The following is a 14998-nucleotide window of genomic DNA, read 5'->3' on the forward strand; positions in this document are numbered from 1 at the left end:
AAATTTTTTCAAGAGAAAATTCTCCTGTGGATTCTCTTTTGAGGCTACACATTTAGACATACACACAACACCAAATCTTTTCGAGTCACAATGTGTTATTTAGGAAAAACAAGATAATTTTGCACTATGCAGGATTTCCTTAAAACGTGGTATTCTGACATATTTTTCGAGAGAAAATTCTCCTGTGGGTTCTCTTTTGAGGCTACATGTTTAGACATACACGCAACACCAAATCTTTCCGAGTTACAACGTGCGGTTTAGGAAATACAAGACAATTTTGTACGATGCATTATTTCTTCTCATAAAGTTTAAGTATTTCTAATACATATGTATTTGTCTTTATTCTGCAACACTGTATTTCCATATCACTTGGTATTCTTATAAATTCTTTTGAGAGAAAACTGTCCTGTGCATTCTCTTTTGAGGCTACATGCTTAGTCATAGACGAAACATGAAAACTTTTCGAGTTACAACGTGTTGTTTAGGAAAAACTATATAATTTATATGATGCGTTATTTCTTCTCATAAAGTTTAAGTATTTCCAGTACGTATGTATTTGTCTTTACTCTGCAACACTGTATTTCCTTATAACGTGGTATTCTTACATATTCTTTCGAGAGAAAACTCTCCTGTGCGTTCTCTTTTGAAGCTACACTCATATACATACACGCAACACCAAAGCTTTTCAAGTTACAACTTGTTGTTTTGGAAAAAAAAGATAATATCGCACGATGTGTGATTTCTTTAAACCAGGGTATTCTTACATGTTTTTTCAAAAGAAAACTCTCCTGTGCGTTCTCTTTTGAGGCTAGAAGTTTAGACATACATGCAAAACCAAATCTTTTTGAGTTACAGCGTGTTATTTAGGAAAAACAAGATAATTTTGCACGATCCGTTATTTCTTTTCATAGAGTTTAAGTATTTCCAATATATACATATTTGTCTTTAATATGCAACACTGTATTTCATTATAACGTGGTATTCTTACATATTCTTTCAAGTGAAAACTCTCCTATGTGTTCTCTTTTGAGGCTGCACGCTAAGACATACACGCAACACCAAAGCTTTTCGAGTTACAACGTGTTGTTTAGGAAAAAACAAGATAATTTCCCACGATGCGGGATTTCCTTAAAACGTTGTATTCTTACATATTTTGTCGAGAGAAAATTCTCCTGTGGGTTCTCTTTTGAGGATACACGAATAGACATAGAGGCAACACCAAATCTTTTCGAGTTACAACGTGTTGTTTAGGAAAAACAAGACAATTTTCCCACGATGCAGGAGTTCCTAAAAACGTGGTATTCTGACAAATTTTTTCAAGAGAAAATTCTCCTGTGGATTCTCTTTTGAGGCTACACATTTAGACATACACACAACACCAAATCTTTTCGAGTCACAATGTGTTATTTAGGAAAAACAAGATAATTTTGCACGATGCATTATTTCTTCTCGTAAATTTTAAGTATTTCTAATACGAACTTATTTGTGTTTACTCTGCAACACTGTATTTCCTTATAACGTGGTATTCTTACATATTCTTTCGAGAGAAAACTCTCCTGTGCGTTCTCTTTTGAGGCTACACGCTTAGACATACACGCAACACCAAAGCTTTTCGACTTACAACGTGTTGTTAGGAAAAACAAGATAATTTCGCACGAAGCAGAATTTCCTTAAAACGTTGTATTCTGACATATTTTTTCTAGAGAAAATTCTCCTGTGGGTTCTCTTTTGAGGCTACACTTTTAGACTTACAAGCAACACCAAATCTTTTCAGGTTACAACGTGTTGTTTAGGATATACAAGATAATTTTGTACGATTTGTTATTTCTTCAAGTAAAGTTTAAGTATTTCTAATACGTACGTATTTGTCTTTACACTGCACCACTGTATTTGCTTATAACGCGGTATTCTTACATATTCTTTCGAGAGAAAACTCTCCTGTGCGTTCTCTTTTGTGGCTACACGCATAGACATACACGCAACACCAAAGCTTTTCAAGTGACAACGTGTTGTTTAGGAAAAACAAGATAATTTTGCATGATGCATTATTTCCTCTCGTAATGTTTAAGTATTTCCAAAACGTACATATTTGTCTTTACTCTGCAACACTTTATTTCTTTATAACGTGGTATTCTTACAAATTCATTGGAGAGAAAACACTGTATTTCCTTATAACGTGGTATTCTGACATATTTTTTTCGAGAGAAAACTCTCCTGTGCATTCTCTTTTGAGGCTACATGCTTAGTCATACACGCAACACGAAACCTTTTTGAGTTATAACGTGTTGTTTAGAAAAACAAGATAATTTTGCATGATGCCTTATTTCTTCTCGTAAAGTTTAAGTATTTCTAATACCTACGCATTTGTTTTTACTCTGCAACACTGTATTCAGTTATAACGTGGAATTCTTACATATTCTTTCGAGAGAAAACTCTCCTCTGCATTCTCTTTTGAGGCTACACTCATAGACATACACGCAACACCAAAGCTTTTCAAGTTACAACATATTGTTTAGGAAAAACAAGTTAATATCGCACAATGTGCGATTTCTTTAAACCGGGGTATTCTTACATGTTTTTTCAAAAGAAAACTCTCCTGTGCGTTCTCTTTTGAGGCTAGAAGCGTAGACATACACGGAACACCAAATCTTTTTGAGTTACAGCGTGTTATTTAGGAAAAACAAGATAATTTTGCACGATCCGTTATTTCTTCTCATAAAGTTTAAGTATTTCCAATATATACGTATTTCTCTTTTATATGCAACACTGTATTTCCTTATAACGTGGTATTCTTACATATTCTTTCGAGTGAAAACTCTCCTGTGTGTTCTCTTTTGAGGCTGCACGCTAAGACATACACGCAACACCAAAGCTTTTCGAGTTACAACGTGTTGTTTAGGAAAATCAAGATAATTTCGCACGATGCAGGATTTCCTAAAAACGTAGTATTCTGACAGATTTTTTTTGAGAGAAAATTCCCCTGTGGATTCTCTTTTGAGGCAACACATTTAGACATACACGCAACACCAAATCTTTTCGAGTCACAACGTGTTGTTTAGGAAAAAGAAGATAATTTTGCACGATGCATTATTTCTTCTCGTAAATTTTAAGTATTTCTAATACGTGCATATTTGTCTTTACTCTGCAACACTGTATTTCCTTATAACGTGGTATTCTTACATATTCTTTCGAGAGAAACTCTCCTGTGCATTCTCTTTTGAGGCTACACGCTTAGACATACACACAACACCAAAGCTTTTCGAGTTACAACGTATTGTTAGGAAAAACAAGATAATTTCGCACGAAGCGGGATTTCCTTAAAACGTGGAATTCTGACATATTTTTTCGAGAGAAAACTCTCCTGTCCATTCTATTTTGAGGCTACACGCTGAGACATACAAGCAACAACAAAGCTTATCGAGTTACGATGAGTTGTTTAGGAAAAACAAGATAATTTTGCACTATGCAGGATTTCCTTTAAACGTGGTATTCTGACATATTTTTCAAGAGAAAATTCTCCTGTGGGTTCTCTTTTGAGGCTACATGTTTAGACATACACGCAACACCAAATCTTTCCGAGTTACAACGTGCAGTTTAGGAAATACAAGACAATTTTGTACGATGCATTATTTCTTCTCATAAAGTTTAAGTATTTCTAATACATATGTATTTGTCTTTATTCTGCAACACTGTATTTCCATATCACTTGGTATTCTTATAAATTCTTTTGAGAGAAAACTGTCCTGTGCATTATCTTTTGAGGCTACATGCTTAGTCATAGGCGAAACATGAAAACTTTTCGAGTTACAACGTGTTGTTTAGGAAAAACTATATAATTTATATGATGCGTTATTTCTTCTCATAAAGTTTAAGTATTTCCAGTACGTATGTATTTGTCTTTACTCTGCAACACTGTATTTCCTTATAACGTGGTATTCTTACATATTCTTTCGAGAGAAAACTCTCCTGTGCGTTCTCTTTTGAAGCTACACTCATATACATACACGCAACACCAAAGCTTTTCAAGTTACAACTTGTTGTTTTGGAAAAACAAGATAATATCGCACGATGTGCGATTTCTTTAAACCGGGGTATTCTTACATGTTTTTTCAAAAGAAAACTCTCCTGTGCGTTCTCTTTTGAGGCTAGAAGTTTAGACATACACGCAAAACCAAATCTTTTTGAGTTACAGCGTGTTATTTAGGAAAAACAAGATAATTTTGCACGATCCGTTATTTCTTTTCATAGAGTTTAAGTATTTCCAATATATACGTATTTGTCTTTAATATGCAACACTCTATTTCCTTATAACGTGGTATTCTTACATATTCTTTCAAGTGAAAACTCTCCTATGTGTTCTCTTTTGAGGCTGCACGCTAAGACATACACGCAACACCAAAGCTTTTTGAGTTACAATGTGTTGTTTAGGAAAAACAAGATAATTTCCCACGATGCGGGATTTCCTTAAAACGTTGTATTCTTACATATTTTGTCGAGAGAAAATTCTCCTGTGGGTTCTCTTTTGAGGATACACGAATAGACATAGAGGCAACACCAAATCTTTTCGAGTTACAACGTGTTGTTTAGGAAAAACAAGACAATTTTCCCACGATGCAGGAGTTCCTAAAAACGTGGTATTCTGACAAATTTTTTCAAGAGAAAATTCTCCTGTGGATTCTCTTTTGAGGCTACACATTTAGACATACACACAACACCAAATCTTTTCGAGTCACAATGTGTTATTTAGGAAAAACAAGATAATTTTGCACGATGCATTATTTCTTCTCGTAAATTTTAAGTATTTCTAATACGAACTTATTTGTGTTTACTCTGCAACACTGTATTTCCTTATAACGTGGTATTCTTACGTATTCTTTCGAGAGAAAACTCTCCTGTGCGTTCTCTTTTGAGGCTACACGCTTAGACATACACTCAATAACAAAGCTTTTCGTGTTACAACGTTTTGTTTAGGAAAAACAAGATAATTTCGCATGATGCGGTAATTCCTTAAAACCTGGTATTCTTACATATTTTTTCGAGAGAAAATTCTCCTGTGGGTTCCCTTTTGAGGCTACACATTTAGATATACACGCAACACCATGTCTTTTCGAGTTACAACGTGTTGTTTAGGAAAAACAAGATTAGTTTCCATTAGGCGTTATTTCTTTTCGTAAAGTTTAAGTATTTCTAATATGTACATATTTGTCTTTATTCTGCAACACTGTATTCCGTTATAATGTGCAATTATAACATATTCTTTCAAGAGAAAACTCTCCTGTGCGTTCTCTTTTGAGGCTACATGCTTAGACATACACACAACACCAAAGCTTTTCGAGTTATAACATGTTGTTTAGGAAAAGCAAGACAATTTCGCATGATGCGTTATTTCTTTAAAACGTGGTTTTCTGACATATTTTTTCGAGAGAAAACTCTCCTGTGGTTTACCTTTTGAGGCTGCACGCTTAGTCATACATGCAACACCATATCTTTTCGAGTTCCAACGTGTTGTTTAGGAAAAACAAGATAATTTTGCACGACGCGTTATTTCTTCTCCTAAATTTAAGTATTTCTAATACGTATGTATTTGTCTTTACTCTGCAACACTGTATTTCCTTATAACGTGGTATTCTTACATATTCTTTCGAGAGAAAACTCTCCTGTGCATTCTCTTTTGAGGCTGAACCCTTACACATACATGCAACACCAAACTTTTCGAGTTACCACGTGTTGTTTAGGAAAAACATAATTACGCACGATGCGGGATTTCCTTAAAACGTGGTATTATGACATAATTTTTCGAGAGAAAACTCTCCTGTGTGTTCTATTTTCCGGCTACATGCTTAGATATTCACGTAACACCAAATCTTTATGACTATCAACTTGTTGTTTAGGAAATACAAGATAATTTTTTACGGAGCGTTAGTTCTTCTCATAAAGTTTAAGTAATTCTAATACGTACGTATTTGTCTTTACTCTGCAACACTGTATTTCCTTGTAACGTGGTATTCTGACATATTCTTTCGAGAGAAAACTCTCCTGTGCATTCACATTTGAGGCTACATGCTTAGACATACACGCAACACCAAAGCTTTTCGAGTTAAAACATGTTGTTTAGGAAAAACTAGATAATTTCACACGATGCGGGATTTCCTTACAACGGAGTTTTCTGACATAATTTTTCAAGAGGATATTCTCCTGTGGGATCTCTTTGAGGATACACATTTAGACATACATGCAACAACAAATCTTTTTGAGTTACAACGTGTTGTTTAGGAAATACAATATAATTTTGTATGATGCGTTATTTCTTCTCAAAAAGTTTAAGTATTTCTAATATGTACGTATTTTTCTTTACTCTGCAACCCTGTATTTCCTTGTAATGTGGTATTCTTACATATTCTTTCGAGTGAAAACTCTCCTGTGCATTCTCTTTTGGGGCTACACGCTTAGACATACACGCAACACTAAAGCTTTTCGAGTTACAACGTGTTTTGTAGGAAAAACAAGATAAATTCGTACCATGCTGGTTTTCCTTAAAACGTGGTATTCTGACATATTTTTTTCGAGAGAAAACTCTCCTGTGCATTCGCTTTTGAGGCTACATGCTTAGACATACACGCACCACAAAATCTTTTCGAGTTACAACGTGTTGTTTAGGAAATACAAGATAATTTTGCATGATGTGTTGTTTCTTCTCGTAAATTTTAAGTATTTCTAATATGTACGTATTTGTCTTTACTCTGCAACATTGTATTTCCTTATTACATGGTATTCTTACATATTCTTTCAAGAGAAAACTATCCTGTGCGTTCTCTTTTGAGGCTGAACCCTTACACATACACGCAACACCAAAGCTTTCGGGTTACAACGTGTTGTTTATAAAAAACAAGGTAATTTCGCAGGATGCGGGATTTCCTTAAAACGTGGTATTCTGACATATTTTTTCGAGAGAAAACATTCCTGTGTGTTCTATTTTCCGGCTACAAGCTTAGATATACACGCAACACCAAATCTTTATGAATATCAACTTGTTGTTTAGGAAATACAAGATAATTTTTTACGGAGCATTAGTTCTTCTCATAAAGTTTAAGTAATTCTAATACGTACATATTTGTCTTTACTCTGCAACACTGTATTTCCTTGTAACGTGGTATTCTGACATATTCTTTCAAGAGAAACCTCTCCTGTGCATTCTCTTCTGAGGCTACACACTTAGGCATACACACAACACCAAAGCATTTCGAGTTAAAACTTGTTGTTTAGGAAAAAAAAGATAATATCGCACTATGCTGGATTTCCTTAACGTGGTATTCTGACATATTTTTTCGAGAGAAAACTCTCCTGTGCGTTCTCTTTTAAGGCTACATGCTTAGTCATACACTCAACACCAAATCTTTTCGAGTTACAACGTGTTGTTTAGGAAAAACAAGATAATTTTGCATGATGCGTTATTTATTCTCGTAAAGTTTAAGTATTTCTAATACGTACATATTTGTCTTCACTCTGCAACACTGTATTTCCTTATAACGTGGTATTCTTACATATTCTTTCGAGAGAAACTCTCCTGTGCATTCTCTTTTGAGGCTACACGCTTAGACATACACACAACACCAAAGCTTTTCGAGTTACAACGTATTGTTAGGAAAAACAAGATAATTTCGCACGAAGCGGGATTTCCTTAAAACGTGGAATTCTGACATATTTTTTCGAGAGAAAACTCTCCTGTCCATTCTATTTTGAGGCTACACGCTGAGACATACAAGCAACAACAAAGCTTATCGAGTTACGATGAGTTGTTTAGGAAAAACAAGATAATTTTGCACTATGCAGGATTTCCTTTAAACGTGGTATTCTGACATATTTTTCAAGAGAAAATTCTCCTGTGGGTTCTCTTTTGAGGCTACATGTTTAGACATACACGCAACACCAAATCTTTCCGAGTTACAACGTGCAGTTTAGGAAATACAAGACAATTTTGTACGATGCATTATTTCTTCTCATAAAGTTTAAGTATTTCTAATACATATGTATTTGTCTTTATTCTGCAACACTGTATTTCCATATCACTTGGTATTCTTATAAATTCTTTTGAGAGAAAACTGTCCTGTGCATTATCTTTTGAGGCTACATGCTTAGTCATAGGCGAAACATGAAAACTTTTCGAGTTACAACGTGTTGTTTAGGAAAAACTATATAATTTATATGATGCGTTATTTCTTCTCATAAAGTTTAAGTATTTCCAGTACGTATGTATTTGTCTTTACTCTGCAACACTGTATTTCCTTATAACGTGGTATTCTTACATATTCTTTCGAGAGAAAACTCTCCTGTGCGTTCTCTTTTGAAGCTACACTCATATACATACACGCAACACCAAAGCTTTTCAAGTTACAACTTGTTGTTTTGGAAAAACAAGATAATATCGCACGATGTGCGATTTCTTTAAACCGGGGTATTCTTACATGTTTTTTCAAAAGAAAACTCTCCTGTGCGTTCTCTTTTGAGGCTAGAAGTTTAGACATACACGCAAAACCAAATCTTTTTGAGTTACAGCGTGTTATTTAGGAAAAACAAGATAATTTTGCACGATCCGTTATTTCTTTTCATAGAGTTTAAGTATTTCCAATATATACGTATTTGTCTTTAATATGCAACACTCTATTTCCTTATAACGTGGTATTCTTACATATTCTTTCAAGTGAAAACTCTCCTATGTGTTCTCTTTTGAGGCTGCACGCTAAGACATACACGCAACACCAAAGCTTTTTGAGTTACAATGTGTTGTTTAGGAAAAACAAGATAATTTCCCACGATGCGGGATTTCCTTAAAACGTTGTATTCTTACATATTTTGTCGAGAGAAAATTCTCCTGTGGGTTCTCTTTTGAGGATACACGAATAGACATAGAGGCAACACCAAATCTTTTCGAGTTACAACGTGTTGTTTAGGAAAAACAAGACAATTTTCCCACGATGCAGGAGTTCCTAAAAACGTGGTATTCTGACAAATTTTTTCAAGAGAAAATTCTCCTGTGGATTCTCTTTTGAGGCTACACATTTAGACATACACACAACACCAAATCTTTTCGAGTCACAATGTGTTATTTAGGAAAAACAAGATAATTTTGCACGATGCATTATTTCTTCTCGTAAATTTTAAGTATTTCTAATACGAACTTATTTGTGTTTACTCTGCAACACTGTATTTCCTTATAACGTGGTATTCTTACATATTCTTTCGAGAGAAAACTCTCCTGTGCGTTCTCTTTTGAGGCTACACGCTTAGACATACACTCAATAACAAAGCTTTTCGTGTTACAACGTTTTGTTTAGGAAAAACAAGATAATTTCGCATGATGCGGTAATTCCTTAAAACCTGGTATTCTTACATATTTTTTCGAGAGAAAATTCTCCTGTGGGTTCCCTTTTGAGGCTACACATTTAGATATACACGCAACACCATGTCTTTTCGAGTTACAACGTGTTGTTTAGGAAAAACAAGATTAGTTTCCATTAGGCGTTATTTCTTTTCGTAAAGTTTAAGTATTTCTAATATGTACATATTTGTCTTTATTCTGCAACACTGTATTCCGTTATAATGTGCAATTATAACATATTCTTTCAAGAGAAAACTCTCCTGTGCGTTCTCTTTTGAGGCTACATGCTTAGACATACACACAACACCAAAGCTTTTCGAGTTATAACATGTTGTTTAGGAAAAGCAAGACAATTTCGCATGATGCGTTATTTCTTTAAAACGTGGTTTTCTGACATATTTTTTCGAGAGAAAACTCTCCTGTGGTTTACCTTTTGAGGCTGCACGCTTAGTCATACATGCAACACCATATCTTTTCGAGTTCCAACGTGTTGTTTAGGAAAAACAAGATAATTTTGCACGACGCGTTATTTCTTCTCCTAAATTTAAGTATTTCTAATACGTATGTATTTGTCTTTACTCTGCAACACTGTATTTCCTTATAACGTGGTATTCTTACATATTCTTTCGAGAGAAAACTCTCCTGTGCATTCTCTTTTGAGGCTGAACCCTTACACATACATGCAACACCAAACTTTTCGAGTTACCACGTGTTGTTTAGGAAAAACATAATTACGCACGATGCGGGATTTCCTTAAAACGTGGTATTATGACATAATTTTTCGAGAGAAAACTCTCCTGTGTGTTCTATTTTCCGGCTACATGCTTAGATATTCACGTAACACCAAATCTTTATGACTATCAACTTGTTGTTTAGGAAATACAAGATAATTTTTTACGGAGCGTTAGTTCTTCTCATAAAGTTTAAGTAATTCTAATACGTACGTATTTGTCTTTACTCTGCAACACTGTATTTCCTTGTAACGTGGTATTCTGACATATTCTTTCGAGAGAAAACTCTCCTGTGCATTCACATTTGAGGCTACATGCTTAGACATACACGCAACACCAAAGCTTTTCGAGTTAAAACATGTTGTTTAGGAAAAACTAGATAATTTCACACGATGCGGGATTTCCTTACAACGGAGTTTTCTGACATAATTTTTCAAGAGGATATTCTCCTGTGGGATCTCTTTGAGGATACACATTTAGACATACATGCAACAACAAATCTTTTTGAGTTACAACGTGTTGTTTAGGAAATACAATATAATTTTGTATGATGCGTTATTTCTTCTCAAAAAGTTTAAGTATTTCTAATATGTACGTATTTTTCTTTACTCTGCAACCCTGTATTTCCTTGTAATGTGGTATTCTTACATATTCTTTCGAGTGAAAACTCTCCTGTGCATTCTCTTTTGGGGCTACACGCTTAGACATACACGCAACACTAAAGCTTTTCGAGTTACAACGTGTTTTGTAGGAAAAACAAGATAAATTCGTACCATGCTGGTTTTCCTTAAAACGTGGTATTCTGACATATTTTTTTCGAGAGAAAACTCTCCTGTGCATTCGCTTTTGAGGCTACATGCTTAGACATACACGCACCACAAAATCTTTTCGAGTTACAACGTGTTGTTTAGGAAATACAAGATAATTTTGCATGATGTGTTGTTTCTTCTCGTAAATTTTAAGTATTTCTAATATGTACGTATTTGTCTTTACTCTGCAACATTGTATTTCCTTATTACATGGTATTCTTACATATTCTTTCAAGAGAAAACTATCCTGTGCGTTCTCTTTTGAGGCTGAACCCTTACACATACACGCAACACCAAAGCTTTCGGGTTACAACGTGTTGTTTATAAAAAACAAGGTAATTTCGCAGGATGCGGGATTTCCTTAAAACGTGGTATTCTGACATATTTTTTCGAGAGAAAACATTCCTGTGTGTTCTATTTTCCGGCTACAAGCTTAGATATACACGCAACACCAAATCTTTATGAATATCAACTTGTTGTTTAGGAAATACAAGATAATTTTTTACGGAGCGTTAGTTCTTCTCATAAAGTTTAAGTAATTCTAATACGTACATATTTGTCTTTACTCTGCAACACTGTATTTCCTTGTAACGTGGTATTCTGACATATTCTTTCAAGAGAAACCTCTCCTGTGCATTCTCTTCTGAGGCTACACACTTAGGCATACACACAACACCAAAGCATTTCGAGTTAAAACTTGTTGTTTAGGAAAAAAAAGATAATATCGCACTATGCTGGATTTCCTTAACGTGGTATTCTGACATATTTTTTCGAGAGAAAACTCTCCTGTGCGTTCTCTTTTAAGGCTACATGCTTAGTCATACACTCAACACCAAATCTTTTCGAGTTACAACGTGTTGTTTAGGAAAAACAAGATAATTTTGCATGATGCGTTATTTATTCTCGTAAAGTTTAAGTATTTCTAATACGTACATATTTGTCTTCACTCTGCAACACTGTATTACGTTATAACGTGGAATTCTTACATATTCTTTCGAGAGAAAACTCTCCTGTGCATTCTCCTTTGAGGCTACATGCTTAGACATACACACAACACCAAAGCTTTTCGAGTTACAACATGTTGTTTAGGAAAAACAAGATAATTTCGCAAGATGCGTTATTTTCCTAAAACGTGGTATTCTCACATATTTTTTGAGAGAAAACTTTTCTGTGCATTCTCTTTTGAGGCAGCATGCTTACTCATACACGCAACACCAAATCTTTTCGAGTTACAACGTGTTGTTTAGGAAATACAAGATAATTTTGCATGATGCGTTATTTCTTCTTGTACATTTTAAGTATTTCTAATACGTATATATTTGTCTTTACTCTGCAATACTGTATTTCCTTATAACATGGTATTCTTACATATTTTTTCGAGAGAAAACTCTATTGTGCGTTCTCTTTTGCTGCTACAAGCTTAGACATACACGCAACACCAAAGTTTTTCGAGTTCCAACGTGTTGTTTAGGAAAAACAAGATAATTTAGCACGATGCAGGATTTCCTTAAAACGTGGTATTATGAGGTAATTTTTCGATAGAAAATTCTCCTGTGGGTTCTCCTTTGAGGCTACACGTTTAGACATACACGCAACACCAATTTTGTTCGAGTTACAACGTGTTTTTTAGGAAATACAAGATAATTTTGCACTATGCGTTATTTCTTCTCGTAAAGTTTAAGTATTTCTAATACGTACATATTTGTCCTTAATCTGGAACACTGTATTTCCTTATAACGTGGTATTCTTACATATTCTTTCGAGATAAAACTCTCCTGTGTGTTCTCTTTTGAGGCTACATGATTAGACATACACGCAACACCAAAGCTTTGCGAGTTACAACGCTTTGTTTAGGAAAAACAAGATAATTTCGCATGATGCATTATTTCTTCCCGTAAAGTTTAAGTATTTCTAATACGTAGGTATTTGTCCTTACTCTGCAACACTGTATTTCCTTATAACGTTGTATTCTTACATATTCATTCGAGAGAAAACTCTCTTGTGCGTTCTCTTTTGAGGCTACACACTTAGACATACACTCAACACCAAAGTTTTTCGAGTTCCAACGTGTTGTTTATGAAAAACAAGATAATTTCGCACGATGGTATTCTGACATATTTTTTCGAGAGAAAACTCTCCTGTGCATTCTCTTTTGAGGCTGCACGCTTAGACATACACTCAACACCAAAGTTTTTCGAGTTCCAACGTGTTGTTTAGGAAAAACAAGATAATTTCGCACGATGCAGGATTTCCTTAAAACGTGGTATTATGACATATTATTTCGAGGGAAACTTCTCCTGTGGGTACTTTTTTAGGCTACATGTTAGACATTCACGCAACACCAATTCTTTTCGAGTTACAACATGTTGTTTAGGAAATACAAGATAATTTTGCATGATGCATTATTTCTTCTCGTAAATTTTAAGTATTTCAAATACGTTCGTATTTGTCTTTACTTTGCAACACTGTATTTCTTTATAACATGGTATTCTTACATATTCTTTCGAGAGAAAACTCTCCTGAGCGTTCTCTTTTGAGGCTGCACGGTTAGAGAAAAAGGCAACACCAAAGCTTTTCGAGTTACAACAAGTTGTTTGGGAAAAAACAGATGATGCGGGATTTCCTTAAAACGTGGTATTCTGACATATTTTTTGGAGAGAATACTCTCCTGTGCGTTCTCTTTGAGGATACATGTTTAGACATACATGCAACAACAAATCTTTTCGAGTTACAACGTGTTGTTTAGGAAAACAAGATAATTGTGCATGATGCGTTATTTCTTCTCGTAAACTTTAAGTATTTCAATTGCGTACATATTTGTCTTTACTCTGCAACACTGTATTATGTTATAACGTGGATTTCTTAATATTCTTTCGAGAGAAAACTCTCCTGTGCGTTCTCATTTGAGGCTACACGCTTAGACATACACGCAACACCAAAGCTTTTCGAGTTAAAACATGTTGTTTAGGAAAAACTAGATAATTTCACACGATGCGGGATTTCCTTACAACGGAGTTTTCTGACATAATTTTTCGAGAGGATACTCTCCTGTGGGATCTCTTTGAGGATACACATTTAGACATACATGCAACAACAAATCTTTTTGAGTTACAACGTGTTGTTTAGGAAATACAATATAATTTTGTATGATGCGTTATTTCTTCTCAAAAAGTTTAAGTATTTCTAATATGTACGTATTTTTCTTTACTCTGCAACCCTGTATTTCCTTGTAATGTGGTATTCTTACATATTCTTTCGAGTGAAAACTCTCCTGTGCATTCTCTTTTGGGGCTACACGCTTAGACATACACGCAACACTAAAGCTTTTCGAGTTACAACGTGTTTTGTAGGAAAAACAAGATAAATTCGTACCATGCTGGTTTTCCTTAAAACGTGGTATTCTGACATATTTTTTCGAGAGAAAACTCTCCTGTGCATTCGCTTTTGAGGCTACATGCTTAGACATACACGCACCACAAAATCTTTTCGAGTTACAACGTGTTGTTTAGGAAATACAAGATAATTTTGCATGATGTGTTGTTTCTTCTCGTAAATTTTAAGTATTTCTAATATGTACGTATTTGTCTTTACTCTGTAACATTGTATTTCCTTATTACATGGTATTCTTACATATTCTTTCAAGAGAAAACTATCCTGTGCGTTCTCTTTTGAGGCTGAACCCTTACACATACACGCAACACCAAAGCTTTCGGGTTACAACGTGTTGTTTATAAAAAACAAGGTAATTTCGCAGGATGCGGGATTTCCTTAAAACGTGGAATTCTGACATATTTTTTCGAGAGAAAACATTCCTGTGTGTTCTATTTTCCGGCTACAAGCTTAGATATACACGCAACACCAAATCTTTATGAATATCAACTTGTTGTTTAGGAAATACAAGATAATTTTTTACGGAGCGTTAGTTCTTCTCATAAAGTTTAAGTAATTCTAATACGTACATATTTGTCTTTACTCTGCAACACTGTATTTCCTTGTAACGTGGTATTCTGACATATTCTTTCAAGAGAAACCTCTCCTGTGCATTCTCTTCTGAGGCTACACACTTAGGCATACACACAACA

This window comes from Apodemus sylvaticus, chromosome 20 (assembly GCF_947179515.1).
Source record: "Apodemus sylvaticus chromosome 20, mApoSyl1.1, whole genome shotgun sequence".
Lineage (NCBI taxonomy): Eukaryota > Metazoa > Chordata > Mammalia > Rodentia > Muridae > Apodemus > Apodemus sylvaticus.